This window comes from Pelobates fuscus, chromosome 8 (genome assembly GCF_036172605.1).
Source record: "Pelobates fuscus isolate aPelFus1 chromosome 8, aPelFus1.pri, whole genome shotgun sequence".
Classification (NCBI taxonomy): Eukaryota; Metazoa; Chordata; class Amphibia; order Anura; family Pelobatidae; genus Pelobates; species Pelobates fuscus.
This window is the reverse complement of record NC_086324.1, coordinates 14089801-14110656: the sequence shown is the minus strand read 5'-3', so window position 1 is coordinate 14110656 and position 20856 is coordinate 14089801. Positions and strand designations below refer to the sequence as shown.

The window sequence follows — 20856 nt, the reverse complement described above, 5'->3', positions numbered from 1 at the left end:
TAGATCAATATTAGAAATAATAAGAGTAAATATCTCAGCACGACATGTTTAGACTTTACAAAATAAGCCCAATCATCAATAAATACCGTATGTGTTTTCTCCTCCGTGAAACAAAAACAAGAATATTCAAACACATGACCACATGAATAAACAAATAAAACACCCATTACTATCCATAATGTGTCATACAAACCATCACTATTCTCATATCGAGACATACTGAATGTTTTACAAGTATTTTTTAAAAATCCTATATATGTAAGCTGTTTTCAGGATTTCATAAGTAAATTAATTTTTTTATTACCTAATAGTCAAAAGGGAAAAAGAGGACGCCGGAACCACAAGGAGAGAATATGACTATCTGTACCAATGACAGGTACAGGCAATACGCTACACCACCGGACCACACCCCCGGACTACACCACCGGACTACACCACCGGACCACACCCTCGGACTACACCACCGGACTACTCCCCTGGATCACACCCCCGGACTACACCACCGGACTACTTCTCTGGACCACACCACCGGACCACACCACCGGACTACACCACCAGACCACCAGGGAAACACTTTAATTTACTATATTGTCGATCTGGCTCTGCGGCTGCCTAGCACACCTGTTGCCATGGTGTCTTGTGCGACCACACAGCGCGCACACCCCTAATGCAGGCCCTGATAGCGAATGTTTAAAACAGATTTTTGGTTTTAGTGTTTGAAGTGTTCTTTTATTACAGTAAATCCAAGTACTGTGCCAGGCATGAAAATATAAAGATAATTCACCTTTTACTTGTCCCGCAGCTTCGCTGTGTCCCGGGGTGGCCAGCAATGACAACAGTCTTCCCTTCTTCCTCAGGCAGACTTGGCAATGTGTGCGGCAATGTCTGGACTGTACCTATCAGATGCAGTGATCACCCAATATAATGCTTCTTGTAGGGAGCAGTAACTAAGACTTCCAGGGGGGAGGCTACACATTAGACCAGGAAACCCTCCTAGCTGTCATCTTGGCTGCCAAGGGTTGATCCTAAAATCCTAATTCATAATCATGCCAACTTTTCTTCAATTAAGCACTCATATGAATTGGGACAAGGACACCCACCTCCTGTTTGGTATGTCACTTTAAAGGACCACTTAGGGCACCCATACCATCTCAACGAAGTGATCTGGGTGCAGCCGTCCTTTCATTGTAAAACATTGCAGTTAGTAGTACATTTCAGGGTTAAATACACCTCTAGTGGCTGTCTCCCTGATAGCCACTAGAGGTGCTTCTGGGGGCTGAAAAAAAAAGGCAGAGGAGAACACGATAGTGGCAGGAACATAGGTTTGTATTAATTACGATATAGTGTTCTTTTGAAACCAGAGAACAGTTGAACAATCTGTTTGCACCGTGCCAGAAAAGGGAATCTAGTTTAGCAGGAGGGAGTGCAGTGTATTTTGATCCGGAGAATTCACTAACTGGGTTATTCAGTGAGCATTCAAGGTGAATTTCAAATTTAAAGGGATACTATAGGCATCAAAAGAACTTTAGGTTAATGAAGCAGTTTTAGTGTATAGATCAGTGCTGGCCAAAAGGTCGATCCACGGGTGTTGCAGAACTACAACCGTCAGAGTGCTTTTCCAGCACTTAGAATGTCAAAGCATCATGAAAGATACAGTTCAGCACCATCTTGGGATCTACCATTTGGCCACCCCTGGTATAGATCATGCCCCTGCACTCAATTCTCTGTCATTTATTTGTTTAATCACTTTTGTTTCTGTCCATGCAGCCCTAGGCACTCCTCCCCTGAATGTGACTCACAGCCTGCATGAAAATAAAATAAATCATTCTTTAAAATCAGATGATAACTCACTTTAGAGGTTTTTATCTCCTGTTCTGAAAATTCAATTGTAATCTTACACAGGAGTCTCATGCAGGTTCTAGAAGGCTAGAAGGCTATTAACAGAGCAGGAGATTAGAAATTATAATGTAAACATAATGTGCAATAATGGAAGTATTATCATTAGATCTTTATCTCTTTAACCCCTTAAGGACACATGTCATGATTCCCTTTTATTCCAGAAGTTTGGTCCTTAAGGGGTTAAAGGAAGTGTTTAGGAAGGCTGTGTAAGTCACATGCAGGGAGGTGTGCCTAAGGAAGCATAAAAAAGTGATTTAACTCCTAAATGGCAGAGAATTGAGCAGTGAGACTACAGAGGCAGGATCTATACAGCAATACTGCTTCATTAAGCTAAAGTTATTTCGGTACCTATAGTGTCCCTTTAAGGTCCAAGTAGTCGGACTGAAAGCATAGCTGACAGAGAATTTTTCCAGATCAGCTATTAGAAATATCAGAAATTCACCTTGAATTCACTTTAAATTCTCACTTTAGTAAATGTAATGTGTGAATTGTCTGGAATTCCAAGTAACTTTCAAATTTTAAGATTACAATGAAAAAAGAAAGTATCAGATGAAATCCAATACATTTTCAGGAGTGGTATACCTTTACATTGTAGGAGTATTATGCAGTGCTAACACTGAAATTGTAGGTAACAAATTGTAGCAAATAACTAAAACAATGTTATATATAACACATAAATAAACAATATGCCAATTCAGATGTCAACTAGCTAAAGTTCTGAGCATAGTGGACAGTCCTGTGTGAGCAAACTGCAATGAACAGTAAATTTTATTTGACACATTTAAAGGGACACTATAGTCACCAAAACAACTTTAGCTTAATGAAGCAGTTTTTGTGTGCAGATCATGCCTCTGACGTTTCACTGCTCAATTATCTGCCATTTAGTAGTTAAATTGCTTTTGTGTCTGTTTATACAGCTCTTGTCACATCTCCCCTGACTGTGAATCACACAGCCTGCATGAAAACAAAATGGCTTAATTTTCAATCAGATGTAACCTAATTTAAAAGTTTTTTTTATCTTCTGCTCTGTAATTTGAACGTTAATTACATACAGGAGGATCCTGGAGGGTCTAGTTATTAACATAGCAGGAGAAAAGAAATTCCAAATTAAACAGAATTTACAATAAAGAAAGTGTAAACATTAGCTGACTCTTTACAGGAAGTGTTTAGGAAGTCTGTGTAAGTCACGTGCAGGGAGGTGTGACTATGGTTCATAAACAAAGTTATTTCACTCCTAAATAGCAGAGATGTGAGCAGTGAGACTGCAGGGACAAGATCTATACACCAAAACGGCATCATTTAACTAAAGTTGTTTTGGTGACTACAGTGTCCCTATAAGCCAAAATAGCCAAATAAAAAATGGCTTGATTTATATTATTTTCATGACATTTGGGATACCATATACATATAAATAATAAAATAATAATAATAACCTTACATTATCCCCCCCCCCCCCCCCCCCCCAACCTGTGCTAAAGGGTTAACTCCAGATTTCCCTGCAAACCTCGTTATTTCCAGCAGAGGGAGCTCACAGCTCACTTGTCTTATTTTGACATTTGCAGTTGAGAAGGGAGTGTAACAAACATTCATGTTATCCACACCCAAACCCTGCTAGTCTGTCTAACTGGTAGAGTGGGATCTAGGGCTGCTTACTCTAATCTACCCAGGAGAGAGGAACAGGGCTCCCTGTCCAGATCATCAGGTATGAGGGGGCAAGTAGGTCTGTGAGGGGTATTTACTAAGAGATGGCGAGTTTAGGGCACCGGTACCTGCCAAGAGAGACCAGTGCATCTGTTTGTTTATAGAGCTATAACTCCCTGTGGTGGGGGAGGAAAAAAAACAAACAACAACCTTAATAGCAGAATTAGATTGTGAGCTCTTGTGGCTAGTCTGTGTGATTACAAAACGTGTGTTTAAAGAATGTTACAATGTTTCTAAGTTCAGTGTGTGTTTACAGACACAAATCATTATGGCGACAAGTTGTGTTAGCAGAGGGAGGGAGGGAGGCTCTTTGTAACTTTATTTGGGGTTTAGGGAGGCCTTTAGAGGGGACATGGTGTGCTGTCATTACAAGCTGTGATATTGGTTATTTCTCTGTGTGAGTCATGTTTAGGATCATGTGGGGCTTGTCAGGGAAGCTCACACCTCGTTGTTTGTTTATATACTGAACTGGATTCTGAATGTGGGATCATTTATGTAGTTTTGTCGTGTGATTTTATTTAATTTTCTGTTTCTTCTGCTTCATTATACACTGTGTGGGTTTGATTTCACTGAAACAATGTATCATAAAATATGCTTTATTTAAAAATAATTTAAGGCCGGTTTTATTCACTAAGCAGATTTGTAGTGAATTGAAAAGCAAAATAATAAGTTTTGATTATTGTTGAGTTGGCTAATTTTTCCAAACCAGCTATTTTAATTTTTCAATGTAATTCTTTTATTTATTTATTTTTATAAAGAAGGTATCACACAAGATATATCTCCATAAGCAAATGTTCTACAGATGTCGGCGTCAAAGACAAACCAAAAGTCACATAAATGACTCAAGGGATGGAAAGTTAGGGTGGAACAAGGGATGGGGGTTGGCTGCACAGTGCTGTCACACAGGAAAATGACTATATTCAAGCCACAGTGACAGAGCTCATATCTATTATAAGATGTCAGAGTGCATCTGGCTATTGCTCTGTTTATCCATCAACATGTTAAATATAATATTGTGCAGGACCATATTTTAAGCTAAGGTTCTTCTTGCTACTCAATATATACTCATGTATACAGATGGCATGAGTGGCACCTAGAGAAGTTCGAATGTAAAAGGAAACTGTATAGTGCAGTAGGTCAGTTGTATATATGATGAAGACAATATGTAGAGCTATCAGTAAGCTCTGTTTAAAACATCTGGGTGGTATAATCCCCACCTAAGGATATGGTGTGGGCTTCTTGGTCTGCTGTGAGATGGTTCAATGTTTATGAAAATAACAGATATCAATATAGTATAGTATGTAGAATATCACAGTCCTATTTAATATTGCATTTTTAAATACACTCACATTTTATGGAGCCTTGCGAAGTTGCGATGGCTCCCGACAAATAGCGTGGAGTGCTACAATCCCCATGCTTGGATATATCTTGTGGTAATGGTCCTCACCGTAATGGTATAAAATATAGTGCACATTGTATAAAAAAAAGTGAATAAAATAATTGGAGCAAAAAGTGTTTTGTTGCTTAGTCCTCACAGCATAGGTGATATACAGTGTATAATGTTCGGAACAAAGCAGGATTGTGCATAAAGATAAAAATAAACTAGTTTATTAGAGATACAATAAAAAGTAACACGCAGTTTGCCTCATTGAATGGGCTTTATGAAAGCACTTTAATAAAGTCCATTCACAGAGGCTAAATGCGTTGGTCCTTTTCTAATTTGTTTTGTATCTTTAGATTTTTTTATTTTGTTTTTAGAAACTAGTTAATTTTAATCTTAATCACATTCATTTTGCATTATATCTATTCACAATGGTCATACAATTTAGCTTATTTAGCACTATTTAATTTGTCTCCCATGTTAAAATTAGTGTACGATCCACTAATATTGTGGAGCAGTGACGTAATGTTGGACTTAACACACTATGATCATATGATGGAACGGAATCCCCATATTTGTTTGCTGAGAGAGGTGTTTTTAAGTAGCCTTGTAAAATGTAAGACTGTCCTTTAATCTGTATTTTGTATAACTTTTGGTCTCTATGGCAGCAACACTGCTGAGAAATGCATGTTCTGGGTGTGCCCCTAATTATTTTTTTGTTTTTTAAGTTTCTAGAAAAAACAATTTAGACAGAAGCTTTCTGAAATAGTTTCTCTCATTTTGTACCAGTTTGTTTAGCAAACAGTGCGTTCAAGTGCGTTTATGAATGAAGCTTTGTGTGCAGTTTCAGTAAATGGCCCATTCAATCTGTGTAGAAATAGAAGAGTTTATATTTTGGTGGAATTGTTTGCCTTGGGCTAAAAAGCGATTTTTGTCACTTCGAGTATTCCGTAAAGGTACAATCGTCATGAAACTCTTGTATTAATGTCGTTGGAATTCCATTGTAATAACAATGCAACTAAAATCTATCATCAGAGAAAGTCGCGACTAATTTATAGACAATGTGTTTAGATTGACGGAAGGTGGAAATTTAACCCCTTAAGGACACATGACATGTCATGATTCCCTTTTATTCCAGAAGTTTGGTCCTTAAGGGGTTAAAGGACCTTCCGCCCTCAGCGTTTCTTCATTTTTAAAGGGATCCTAGAGTGCCAGGAAAACAAACCCACTATAGGCTCTTGGAGTGCCCCCCTCCCTCGGCTCTGAAGGGGTTAATTCAGCGCCGGGCACCATTGGCACTGGTGACCTCTTCTCCCCGCCCTCATCAGCTCCGAGTGGAGCCACATGCGCAGCCAGAGGCGTGCGCGCATTCAAACCCGCCCGTAGGAAAGCATTACTCATTGCTTTCCTATGGGGATCTGAAATGACGCTGGATGTCAAATAATTGCGATTTACTCTAGTGGAACTGAGTTTCTCTGAAAACTTCTGTTTTCAGCTGCAGGTTTAAAACTAGGGGAACCTGGCACCCAGACCACTTCATTGAGCTGAAGTGGTCTTGGTGACTATAGTGGTCCTTTAAGTAGCTGTTGGTAGTATTGGCTGTGGGAAAATGCTCATTAATTATTGGCTTCCCTGTGAAAACAGAGTTTTTAACGCAGTCATGTAACGTTCGTCTATCAATCATGCAGTGCTTCTCATAGGAGAGCACTGGATTCGGTGCTTCCCAATGAGAAACTTTTGATTGGACGAGAAGTGCGAGAAGAGTCAGCTGACATGACATCACGGGAAGAGGATCTGACTGCTGCACAGAGTGAGTCGCGGTGATGGATAAAAGGTAAGTAAATTAAGTTTGGGGGGTTGAAGGTGAATCTGTAACAAAAATATATCCCAACACGCAGGATTCAACTAAGAAGACAACACAGAGGGGAGATGCGTCTACTGGACCTTAGAGTGGCTGGACTCAACGTATATGAGAGGAGTACAGAGTCAGGAGCGATCCGAGGTCAAGGGCACAAAGAGACAGCGTAAACTAGGACTAGCCGGGGTCTGGTACACAGTAAACAGCAAGCCGGCAAACAGAACAGATAAGGATAAAGAGATAACGTAGTCAGAAACAAATCCAAGGTCAAGTACGAAGGAACACAACTGAACACAACAAGCGCTAAAGATAACTGAAACAGAAACCACGATAGGGCAAGGAACTAAGGGAAAAAGGTGAGTATATATCCCTAAACATCTATTTTGATTGGTCCCTGTCATATCCACGCCCCCAAAAGGTAAGTGTATGGGGAGTGTGGCATGACAGGGACCAATGGGAGGCCTTTGCCAATTTAGGCTCCCACTGTCCCTTTAACCCCTTAAGGAGACATGAAGTGTGTGACATGTCATGATTCCCTTTTATTCCAGAAGTTTGGTCCTTAAGGGGTTAAGAGCGCGCCCGAGACCCGCGGCGCGCTCTTAGAGTCAGGCGGGACACGTGACCGCTTCTCGCGGTCACTGCCCGCCTTCCTGTTGCAGCCGTCGGATGAGCCACGCGCTGCTCGTACAGCAGCAGGGCCGCGCGCGGCTTGAACAGAAGACCCCGGCCGGCCCCTGGAAAGGGTAAGTACCGCTACAGAATCTAACTAGGGACAAGGATACTATAGCATTAGAGATACAAGTTTGTAATAATAATGAATCTGTCCACCTGGATACAAGTGTCAGTCAGCCATAAGAAACCCTTGATATCCGCATATCACAGGGCGGAATTTGACACATATTGATTAAGGTGAGTTCTACCTGCGTAACCAAGGAAGTAGGTAAAAGGCAGAACGCTTTCTAGACCTTTTAAAACATCTAACCTGATCATCCTTTCCCATCATTCTCTGCTTCTTTGTGCACCCATCCTATCTATGTCTGTTGGCAGCCTATAGGATTATCCCCTCAACCCTGGGAAATTACCTGAGAATTGCAAAATTTAACCCAAAATACCTGAGCTGCAGAATTTTTCTAGTTTGAATATTTTGGAATATAATTTAGCAATTTGTCAATGTTTTGCTTAGTGGATTTCCCGTTATACTTTCAGGCTATTTACATTTAAGGTTTTATATGATTTATACATTTGCTTCCCATCCCCGCTTATCTCTGGAGTTCTGCAAGAACTGTGTGTCTTCACCGGACACAACTTCTTAAAGGAATATTTGACTTACCTCCTCTACGACTGCAAAAAGCTTGTGTTTTGAAGCCTTTGTTAATTTTCCTGAGCCATGCGCTGCAGAGAGCTTCTGGGTCTGGTGTTAGTAGTGGAGGCGGGGAGCGCTGCCCAGTGGACCGTAAATAACAAGTCAAACGTTAATAAATGATTTAACTACTTACGTTAGGGGAGAGTGATGGAGCCAGGACAGCATGCTGTAGTGGTTATGGTGCTTAGTGTTTATTTAACGCTGTAACCCAGTTGCCAATTAATAGTAAGTAAACAGAATAACAAACACCGCGTGTCTCTTTAGGAATTCTTAAAATGCCTTTTATTTCATTATCTAGAGAGCTTTTCTTATGGTGTTAATAACTGAGCAGTCTAAGCACCATAACCACTACAGTATTCTGTAGTGGTTATGGTGCCTGTTGATTCTCCTGTCATCCCACAGTTTGTGGTCAAACTGTGTCCCAACAATTTAATACATGCCTGATACCTGGGTCACCTGGATCCTATTCATATATAGCTGAAACAGAAGTGCTCTCTGCACATTAATCTAATCCCTGTTTGAAAGTGATGGCTAGAAGAGACACTTTCATCCACTGAAATCTCAGAAACGGGCAGATTTGATGCTTAATGAAAATGTGACGTCTGCTTTAGTGATATTTGAGAACTGCGGGAAACCAAGGGGAGCCCTGGAAGGTGTCAATCTGTTCAAAACCTGTTTTACTACTTACCGGTACGTTTTGATAATGCCAGGGAAGAGGCTTATTTACAGATTATTCACTTAGGTGTAAATTGTTGTCAACTCGTAGTGAATTTAAAATTAAAGACCGAAATATACAAATTGAAAAGAAATATTCTCGCTCGCAATATTTTCCCTTTGGCTAAAATTTCAAATTCCTGATAATTATCACTTTAATGAAGAACTTTTATAGAACAGGTTTTTTTTTTCTTTCTATATTTCAGATTTAATTTCCCAGCGGCGGATTGTTTAATGTTTATATATAATTAGATAAATACAAAAACATGCAACAAAATGGAATCTTTGTAATATAAGTTGCGCAAAGCCTTCACTTCCTATTTTACATTTTCTTCCCCAAATTGCTTGTAATAGCCACCTCTATTTAACCTATTAATCCCGTATCACAGCATTCTTTGGTGCCATAGAATCCTTGTTAAAAATACAAAAAGCCACCATAACTACTAAGTGCAGACATTTTGGTGTACAGAGGTACCTTTGTACTGTGCCTGTCAAACAAGCAATGTTACTTAACGTCAGAGTTGTGTGTTGAATGCTCACACTATGCTGGCACACATCATTCACACACACCATACCCAGGAGCCAAGGCAACGCAAATGGAAAACTGCGTTATAACTCCCATGATCCTTTGTTGTCAACTTGCTTGGCAAAGGTCCGTTGGATCTCAAGTTTGCTGATGGCTAGAATACCCTGCGTTGTATAAGATTACGTCTTCCACGTAATTATTTACAATTGTTTCTTGGCTCTGATCATGTTAACCTGCATTCCTCGGTTCCACCCAGGCCCAGATACTTCCTACACCTTGCCGTGTCTGTCAGCCCATTAGTTAACCTGCTCTGTGGTTCTCTGCTTGGCTTTCACACACAATATCCATGGTTAAGGTGTGCACACCACTTGTTTTTCACATTCTTCTTCAAAATCGTCATCTTTACAGCACTTGCATAGGTTGGCTCTGTGTTAATGATCGTTGTAACCAGTGGTGTATCTTGGTTTTGTGCTGCCCTAGGCAGGACAAAACTCAGACACCCCCCCCACCCCGCGCGCGCGCGCAACCCCCACCCAACCCTTCCCCCCTGCTCCGCCTTCTAAATACACACACATTCACTGACAGATACGCATACACTAGCTAACAGACACACACAGTCGGACACACACACACACACTAACAGACACACACAGTCGGACACACACACACACTAACAGACACACACAGTCGGACACACACACTAACAGACACACACAGTGAGACACACACACTAACAGACACACAGTGAGACACACACAGTCTGACACACACACTAACAAACACACACTAACAGACACACACACTAACAGACACACACAGTGAGACACACACACAGTGAGACACACACACAGTGAGACACACACACAGTGAGACACACACACAGTGAGACACACACACAGTGAGACACACACACAGTGAGACACACACACAGTGAGACACACACACACAGTGAGACACACACACACACACACAGTCGGACACACACACACACACACACACACAGTCGGACACACACACACACACACACAGTCGGACACACACACACACACAGTCGGACACACACACACACAGTCGGACACACACACACACACAGTCGGACACACACACACACACAGTCGGACACACACACACACACAGTCGGACACACACACACACACAGTCGGACACACACACACACACAGTCGGACACACACACACACACACAGTCGGACACACACACACACACAGTCGGACACACACACACACACAGTCGGACACACACACACACACAGTCGGACACACACACACACACAGTCGGACACACACACACACACAGTCGGACACACACACACACACAGTCGGACACACACACACACACACACAGTCGGACACACACACACACACACACAGTCGGACACACACACACACACAGTCGGACACACACACACACACAGTCGGACACACACACACACACAGTCAGACACACACACAGTCGGACACACACACACACACAGTCGGACACACACACACACACACACACAGTCGGACACACACACACACACACACAGTCGGACACACACACACACAGTCGGACACACACACACACACACACAGTCGGACACACACACACACACACACAGTCGGACACACACACACACACACACACAGTCAGACACACACACACACACACAGTCGGACACACACACAGTCGGACACACACACACACACAGTCGGACACACACACACACACAGTCGGACACACACACACACACACAGTCGGACACACACACACACACACAGTCGGACACACACACACACACAGTCGGACACACACACACACACACAGTCGGACACACACACACACACAGTCGGACACACACACACACACACAGTCGGACACACACACACACACAGTCGGACACACACACACAGTCGGACACACACACACACACAGTCGGACACACACACACAGTCGGACACACACACACACACAGTCGGACACACACACACACACAGTCGGACACACACACACACACAGTCGGACACACACACACACAGTCGGACACACACACACACACACACAGTCGGACACACACACACACACACACAGTCGGACACACACACACACACACACACAGTCGGACACACACACACACACAGTCGGACACACACACACACACACACAGTCGGACACACACACACAGTCGGACACACACACACACACACACAGTCGGACACACACACACACACACACACAGTCGGACACACACACACACACACACACAGTCGGACACACACACACACACACACACAGTCGGACACACACACACACACACACACAGTCGGACACACACACACACACACACACAGTCGGACACACACACACACACACACACAGTCGGACACACACACACACACACACACAGTCGGACACACACACACACACACACACAGTCGGACACACACACACACACACACAGTCGGACACACACACACACACACAGTCGGACACACACACACACACACAGTCGGACACACACACACACACACACACACACAGTCGGACACACACACACACACACACAGTCGGACACACACACACACACACACAGTCGGACACACACACACACACACAGTCGGACACACACACACACACACAGTCGGACACACACACACACACACACAGTCGGACACACACACACACACACACACAGTCGGACACACACACACACACACACACAGTCGGACACACACACACACACACACACAGTCGGACACACACACACACACACAGTCGGACACACACACACACACACAGTCGGACACACACACACACACACAGTCGGACACACACACACACACACACACACAGTCGGACACACACACACACACACACAGTCGGACACACACACACACACAGTCGGACACACACACACACACACAGTCGGACACACACACACACACACACACAGTCGGACACACACACACACACACACACAGTCGGACACACACACACACACACACACAGTCGGACACACACACACACACACAGTCGGACACACACACACACACACACACAGTCGGACACACACACACACACACAGTCGGACACACACACACACACACACAGTCGGACACACACACACACACACACACAGTCGGACACACACACACACACACAGTCGGACACACACACACACACACACACACACACAGTCGGACACACACACACACACACACACACACACAGTCGGACACACACACACACACACACACACAGTCAGACACTCACATTAACACTTTTTTTTTTATTTACTCCCCCCCCATACCTTTGGGAATGCTGGGGGTGGGGGGGTTCTCCCATTCCCAGGCTGGGCGGCCGGCGAGGGAGCTCTTCCCCTGAGCTCTCTGCTCAGCTCCCTCGCGCGCCGCCCGCAGAGTGAGGCTGGGAGGCGGAGCCGGAATATGACGTCATATTCCGGCTCCCAGTCTCACTCTGCGGGCGGCGCGCGAGGGAGCTGAGCAGAGAGCTCAGGGGAAGAGCTCCCTTGCCGGCCGCCCCCAGCAACCAGCCCAGCATGTCTGTTAGCCGCAAGGCTAACAAGACATTTGCCTTGGGCATTTGGGGGCGGCGTTTTTTGCCGCCCCCTGGAAAATGCCGCCCAAGGCAAATGCCTTGTTTGCCTCGCGGCTAATACGCCCCTGGTTGTAACAGCTTGAGGGCCAATGTTGGACAACCTGGTGGTAGTGCTTATCAAGTCACCAGTATGTCATTAGTCTGTTGTATTAGGCCTGTTTCTCCAGAAAGAGATAATAGTGCAGACACTGAATAGGTTAATCCAGAGCAGAGAGAAATGGAGTGTAGGCACATCCCATGATCTCGTGATGACCTGAAATGTCATCGGTTGTGAAGGGGTAAAATTGACACTATAGTCACCAGAACCACTACAGCTTAACGTCTGTAGTCCTTCCCTGCAGGCTTAGGAATATAAAGATTGCCTTATCAGAGAAAGTGCAGTGTTTACATTACAGTCTAGTAACACTTCTACGTGCAGTCAGTCAGACAGCCACTAGAGGTGCTTCCTAGTCAAGTGATGCACAATGTGCAGCACTGACGTTCAGTGTCTTCATGCTTTGTCAGCTGGAGATGCTGAATATTTCCCATAGAGATGCATTGATTCAAAGCAATTCTATAAGGAGATGCTGGCAGCTCTGCATTTTGATGCACATGCGCGATAGCCTTTCAATGCTTTCCTATGGGATAGCATTGGATTGGCTGAGAGTTATGATAATCTCCGCCATAGAGATGAGTCCAGTAAAGGAGAGACTGGTGCGGCATGGAGGGCTGGGGATTTAAACAGGTTCTCCAGCGCTATAGTGTTAGGAATACATGTTTGTATTCCGGACACTATAGTATTTCTATAGGGTCAGGAACACAAATATTCCTGACCTTATAGTGTTAAAACCACCGTTTACCACCCTTGGCCCCTTAAATATAGCAAAATCTTGCTTTTATTCCTGTCTGCTGCTTCTGGCTGTGCCCCTGATCTGCCTGCCTGGCTGACATCATCAGAGTAGTGATCTGATCCAAAATTGGTTGCGACTGTCAAGGAGGCAGATCAGGGGCAAAGCCAGCACAAGCTAAACCGAGCCCTGGCCAGTCAGCATCTCCTCATAGAGATACATTGAATCAATGCATCTCTATAAGGAAGGTTCAGTGTCTGAATGCAGAGGGTGGAGACACTGAATGTCAGTCACACTGTGCAGCACTGCCTCAGGATGCACCTCTAGCAGCCATCTGAGGAGTAGCCAGCGGAGGTATCCCTAGGCTGTAATGTAAACACTGCATTTTCTCTGAAAAGACAGTGTTTACTGCAAAAAAGCCTGAAGGGAATGATTATACTCGTCAGAACAATTACAATAATGTAGTTGTTCTGGTGACTATAGTGTCCCTTTAAGGTGGTCTGCACCCAGTATTTTGCTAACTGTTTACTATTTGGACTCTAACCACTACAGTAAGAGGTAATAATACAATGAGTGATGCTGGAGTGCCTTAGTATTAGCTAATTACCAGATTAGCCTCTGGTGTTATTTAAGATCTATCTGTCACGGACCGTTTTGCACACAAGAGGTTAAAAACCGTTTAGGCGATATCCCCCTTTTCAGATGCACAGACAGCTACTGCAATCACCAATCTCCCGAACTGCAAACACATGAATTCACCAATCTCCCGAACTGGAACCAGGGTAATGCTCCAAACTCCCGAACAGGAAACACACGAATGCTGTAAACAGCCGAACAGGAAAAACCATACGGACAGCTTACACTCCTGGCAGTCGCACTGTAACCGCATACAATCCAATTCCCCCCAATAACGAGACGACACTTCGTTTGAGGGTCAAGCAGAACTGATTTACTGGGACTACCCGCCTGGCTTTTATGCAGGTCTCCCACCTGGTGGACACTCCCCTAGGGGACCAGATGGAAGACTGGGAAACATATTGGACATTAACAATCACAAGCTTACAATCCCACAATGCATCACAATCCCTCCTTTCTGTCCTGGAGATAATTCGGAAGTAATCCAATTATCTCCAAGGACAGAGTCAAAACTCCATTAGCCACATGGCAGACAAAGGACAATAAAAGACATAAATTGACATACTGTTACATTTATCACATAGAACATACACATTCTACCTATCATCAGATAGCTTAGATCTGAGCGCACATTATTACCAGATGGCGCTCAGATCACATACATACAGTTCAATCGCCATGGAGCCAAAGTCTTTCATACAGTCTTTCAGTATACGGCTGGGCTCCATGGCATAGCTATCTGGGGTAGCATGGTTTAAACAGTAAAGTACCGAATGGACCGTTGTTCGGATAATTGACTGCAGGTAGGAGAAGGGAGGTCGGCGGCTCAGCGGTGTTCGTGACTTTAACAGTCCGCAGAAAGGCACGAACCAGCCTTTCTGCAGGGAAAAAGAACAGGGGCCATAGTCCAGCGGCAGGAGGCGACCAGCCTCCTCCAGTGGCCAGTGGCGAGGTTGGTTCCGCCACACTATCTGAAAGAGGTGAAATATTGGTAACCTTGGCTTTTACAATCCTTATGTACATTTAAAATCTATTTTAAGCCTGGCCTTGGTAAGGGTGGCTAATCTCTATTTTCTTATTCGACGTATACTGGATCCTGCCAACCAGGGACGTATCTTTTTTTACTCCGGTTCGGACTTGTAGTGTATTGTAACCTCTTCCTCTGTGGTTGAATATTCACAACTGGAGACTTTCATTTCATGACTGCGGTCTGGTATGTTGTATTGGTATCCCGGAGGAACGTCAAGGTCAAAATTGTGTGGAAAATTAAGCCTGTCATTTGTCAAACACACAAAACCACAACCTGGCTACACAGAAAACACGAGTTAACCCTTTCAAGCTTGGAATTAACTCATGCACTTTGCATGGCAGGGGTTTTATTAAAGTAAAGAGAATGATTGAGGGAATTGTAAATTCTTTTGACTCCCTTTTTAACTCTCCAAAGTTTCTGCTTTTATGAATAAACCCCCTATTGTCCTTAGCTAAAGAGGGAAATGTGGTGAAATATAAATGAAATTACGTTTGGATAGCTCGGAAAGTCTGTCACTGTCTGTGGACTTTGCAGAGTCCACCGCTGGCGGGCTGGTAAAGGCGAGTCAGTGTCAAAAAGTGTCAGGTGTAGGAAACTTACAGAGACAAAAGTGGTTCCTACTTCGTCTCAGTATATCTCAGTGAATTTCAGTGAAATTCCAACACAATTAATTTGAGTATTTCAGAAAGAATCTATCCTTCTAAAATACTCATTTTTCAGTGGGTGGGGGTGACCGTGCCACTTTAAATTCCACATATGTCAACTTAAATATTTTTGTCTCGATTTTGGAATTTTGCTTCAGACATGCATAATTAACTGATTTTTGTGTGTGTCTTTTAGGAAACATGGGGATTTATTTCGTGTTTTTATTTTTTACCTTACATTCATTTGTAAACGAGTGCAAGTTAATGAACCTTAGGCTCTGCAGATGCTGTGGACTTTATAACCCATGGAACGCTGAAGGCTGTTTACCCCTTAACTACTGTATTACAGTAAAATATCCCCAAATAACTCCATGCATTCGTAGTGATTAGATTTTTTTGTTGTTGTTGTTGTTGTTTGTTTTTTTGTTTTTTGTCAATCTTTGTTTTATTGAAGCATTGTGAAAATGTTACAGAAAGGAGAAAAATATCCGTGATAATGCACATGTATACAGTAAACAATAACATCGATATATTCTCACATGAGTGTCTGCTTCATTTTATGTTTTGAGGGACATCGCGTTATCAAGTTAGCTAGGCATATATAGTAACATGCAAGCTGATTAATATATATAGTAACATGCAAGCTGATTAATATATATAGTAACATGCAAGCTGATTAATATATATAGTAACATGCAAGCTGATTAATATATATAGTAACATGCAAGCTGATTAATATATATATATAGTAACATGCAAGCTGATTAATATATATATATAGTAACATGCAAGCTGATTAATATATATATATAGTAACATGCAAGCTGATTAATATATATATATAGTAACATGCAAGCTGATTAATATATATATAGTAACATGCAAGCTGATTAATATATATATAGTAACATGCAAGCTGATTAATATATATATAGTAACATGCAAGCTGATTAATACAGGCTAAGGCTAGCTTTTACGTGACAGTAAGTAACGCTTACATAGTCTGAGCTTTTCACGTGAAATATATTGTAAGGTAGACATACTAAGCAAGATGTGGGCTATGCGCAGCAAAAGCATTATGTCTAATGCGGAGGGTCCTGTTGGGGTCTACAAGCTTAGTACATTCGACTGATGCACCTGCTCAAGTGTGCAAATACAGCTTGACATGAAGATAATTAAAGATTATGTAAACTGTGTTTATGTGTAGAGGAAAATAAACAATAATTAATCAAACTTGCCAAACTTTAAACTGCACCCTTTATCGTTTCACAAGTAAATTCAGTCACAGTAATGTGCCCTCACAGGGTAACACCGTTATATAAACATGCCCTTTTCACTGGAGATGTGCTACAAAGATGGTAAGCTAGACTTGAGGGAGATTGGAGAATAAGGTTAGATTACTTGCATGGCAGACGAGAGAAATTCCTAACTGGGTGATCGGTGTAGAAACACAAGTCTAGTCCGCTGGGAATCTGCAGCAGGGTCGATAGTCCAAACATTATTGGAACAGGCAAGTGTAAAACAATAGGTTACATGCTACAGACTCCGATTATAGTAAGGAACACGGGAGGCAGTTGAAATAGGGCATATATCTGTGTGGAGCTAAGCGGGAGCATCTACAAGTGTTCTCAAGAAAAAAGTGGAAAATAGGTTAGCGCTAATAATATACAAAGTAGGCAGCAACCTTACAGAGGGTCACCCTCTAACCCTCTGGAGTGAGAATGTACAGGATAAAAGAAGCAAAGGCTGCGCCAAAATAAAACTAAATAAAAATACAATAAAATTAGTCCCAATAAAAAATTTGTTTGAAACAATTAGTCCCAATAAAAGAAGGATAATAAAGAATAAATAAAAATGTCTGTTGCACTGGTAGGGTGTTCTCTCTTTCTATGATGCTTTGGATCCTCCCGTGATATGAAAAACACAAAAGGGAAAAGGACCAATTGTGCAGAGTGTGGGGTACGTGGCAGAAGAGTAATAGAATGTAATACTCACATTTGCATGAGCTATAACCAGCTCAAGGGTAACATGTGTTCTGCAGTATAATCCCTGCTAGTAGGATATCACGAATTCTTTTCCACTTTGGGTCTGGTGCTGTCCAATTCTCAGGAGAAGGGAAAGAAATATGGACAACAGATAGTGCTCTCTGAAGATAAAATGTGGTATAGATAAAAAAAACGAAATAAATATACTCACAAATTTAAGTGCAGATGACACTGCACTTGAGATATGGCGTGGGCGGTACAATCCCCACCTCAGGATATATAAAATGCCAGGAAAAGGAGATATAAAATTATGGTAATACAAATATAATAATAAAAATATGAATGGCACAGAGGTAAAGCCAAACGTAATTTATTATTTAAAATATACAATAAAATCCATTAACGCGTTTCACCACTAGGGTTTTATCAAAATGGAATAACATTAAAACCTGGCAAGAATAAAATATATATAGGTGCACTGTTAGTTTAAAAATAGCGCCAAAAATAACATCAATTAACATAAGCCAATCACAGTTAGGCTTAAAGCATATGAGAAATAAAACTTATGGTAATATTAAAAATAGGTATAACCTTAAATAAAATGAATGTCTGGTGTATACCAGACATAGTGGGAAAGAGTAAAATTAAAAACGAAGCATTATTGCTCAAATGGTGTTGTGTAAATGTTATTAACCAGCGCGTCACGTGACCCGCGCGGAATTATGGGAAATGTAGTGCGCGGACCACGTGATCGCACTTTCCCACATCTAATGACCGTCCTAAGTGGGCGGTGTTTTCGAGCGCCGCGTCACACAAGAGCAGTGTGACACAGGAATCACGTGATCGGCGCTAGGGAACTTGGGAGATGTAGTCCGAAAACCCGAAATGGGTTTTGAATAGAAATAGCTCGCATAGGAATATGGAGCATCAGCAGGAGGATTATTATACATATGAACCACATAATTGGAGTACTGGATAACAGTAAACAGTCCAGTAAACATGATACACAAAAATTAACCTGTTGGTGGCAAGTATAGACAATATATATGGTGGATGTGTATACAATAGCAGCATAATAATCATCACATTAGTGCAAAGGGGAGTAGCAGCATAATATTGAGTAAAATGTCATAAGGGGCAACAGTTGTTATATAAAATCATATGTGAGACCATACATATACAGACAAGGATAAAATATTAAAATATGAAATATAAAAAAAATAAAAATAAATAAAAATGCCAGAATATGAATAAGGGTATATCAGCTAAGTGGTCATATTGGGGGCATCCTAGACCATAATTCCGTAGGTGACAACTATGAATAGGATAACCCCCAAATTACCACAATAGGTGGATAAACCGCATATTTATAAAAAATTCAATAAATCAAAGTCTACATTTAAGCCTTGAGGGGCTAAGGTCTGTAGGTTGAATACCCATTCCATCTTGTTCCCATTCCAACAAGTGTTCTCAGCTTACTCCGTAAAGCATGATCTTGCCATGACATTGGGAAGCCAGTCCACCGGACCGATGTACGGGTAGGAGTTGTGGGTGGCGGGGGGTCCCTCCCCAGCACCAGGCCTTGTTCCAGGTTGGCATCCTTGGGCCACAGACTCTGGGTCTCTGAGAGGCCGTGTCTCTCCTTTTTTGGGCGCTGCAGAAGGGCCTGGTGGTCGTCCTCCGCCAGCGGCATGTGGCCTTCTGGCGTTGTTGGCGATGCCTCAGAGGGGGTTCCCTCATGACCTTTGGCCTGGATGAGTTAGTGGCGCAGGTAGTGGGTACTTGGCAGTTTGCTTCGCCTGGGATGGGCCCGTTCCGCCCTGTGGTTCCACTCCTCTCTGCTTCTCCGCCATGAGTAGGGGGTGGCTGGGAAGCCCGCACCTCCAGCTTCTCCCAGAAGCTTTGGAAGATAGCGTCAAGTCGCTCCTGTAAAGGCTAAGTAGGAGTAGGCTCAAGAGCATGGTCAGCAGTCACCATCTTGTTAACGGGGTGTGGGTTGCAGGAGGTCGCAGAATCTAGTAGAAGCTTGTGAGCCTCTGTAGTGTGTACTGGGATGACCCCTGCCGGTCCATAGGGGGGGGGGGGACATGGCCTCTGCAGAAGATCAGCCGGGTATGAAAGCGATGGGAGAAAGGCCATCTCCCCCATGCCACCCGTGTGAGTAGGCCGCATGTTAGTGCCGAGCGGTACTGAGTGATGCATCCACGTTTGTGGTATCTTTGTGGAGGTCTCAGGTTCCGCTGCCCAAAGTCAGCGTCCAAATGCCCGATTTCGGTGTCTGTGTGGGTAGATGCAGCTGAAATTGGCGGTTGGCACAGGAGCTGTTGCTGCCTGTGTCCGATCTTTTGTTAGTTATAGGTCCACTGACTACTGGAATTTTGTAAACTTTAGTACACATAAGTGTTTCTGGAAGGCTGACCCTCTCAGGTGTTTGTTATTGACACTTTATGTAGCAGTTTTCTAAATAATTTTATTTATCTCACAGTTACAGCAATTACTGTAAACATAGCCTTAAATTAACACTATAATGTAGGAGTGCAAGGATGTATTCCTAACACTATAGGAACCATCTTCCTGCTCCTTCCCTCCCACCCCCCAGGCGATTTATAGGGTGTTTTATTTTTTTTTAATTCTTTATTTTTGCAGTGCAGGTATTACGTACAAACAGGTTTGAGG

At 42.9% G+C, this 20856-nt stretch overlaps 1 protein-coding gene across 1 annotated transcript in view; it reads left to right on the top strand.

The window, feature by feature from the left end:
* The first annotated feature begins 3464 nt into the window (after positions 1–3464).
* TMBIM1 (transmembrane BAX inhibitor motif containing 1) overlaps positions 3465–20856 on the top strand; it is a 39640-nt gene continuing 22248 nt past the window's right edge. The window contains exon 1 of the mRNA XM_063429260.1: positions 3465–3601. The gene's annotated coding sequence lies outside the window, so the exon portion shown is untranslated. The remainder of the gene's footprint in view (positions 3602–20856) is intronic.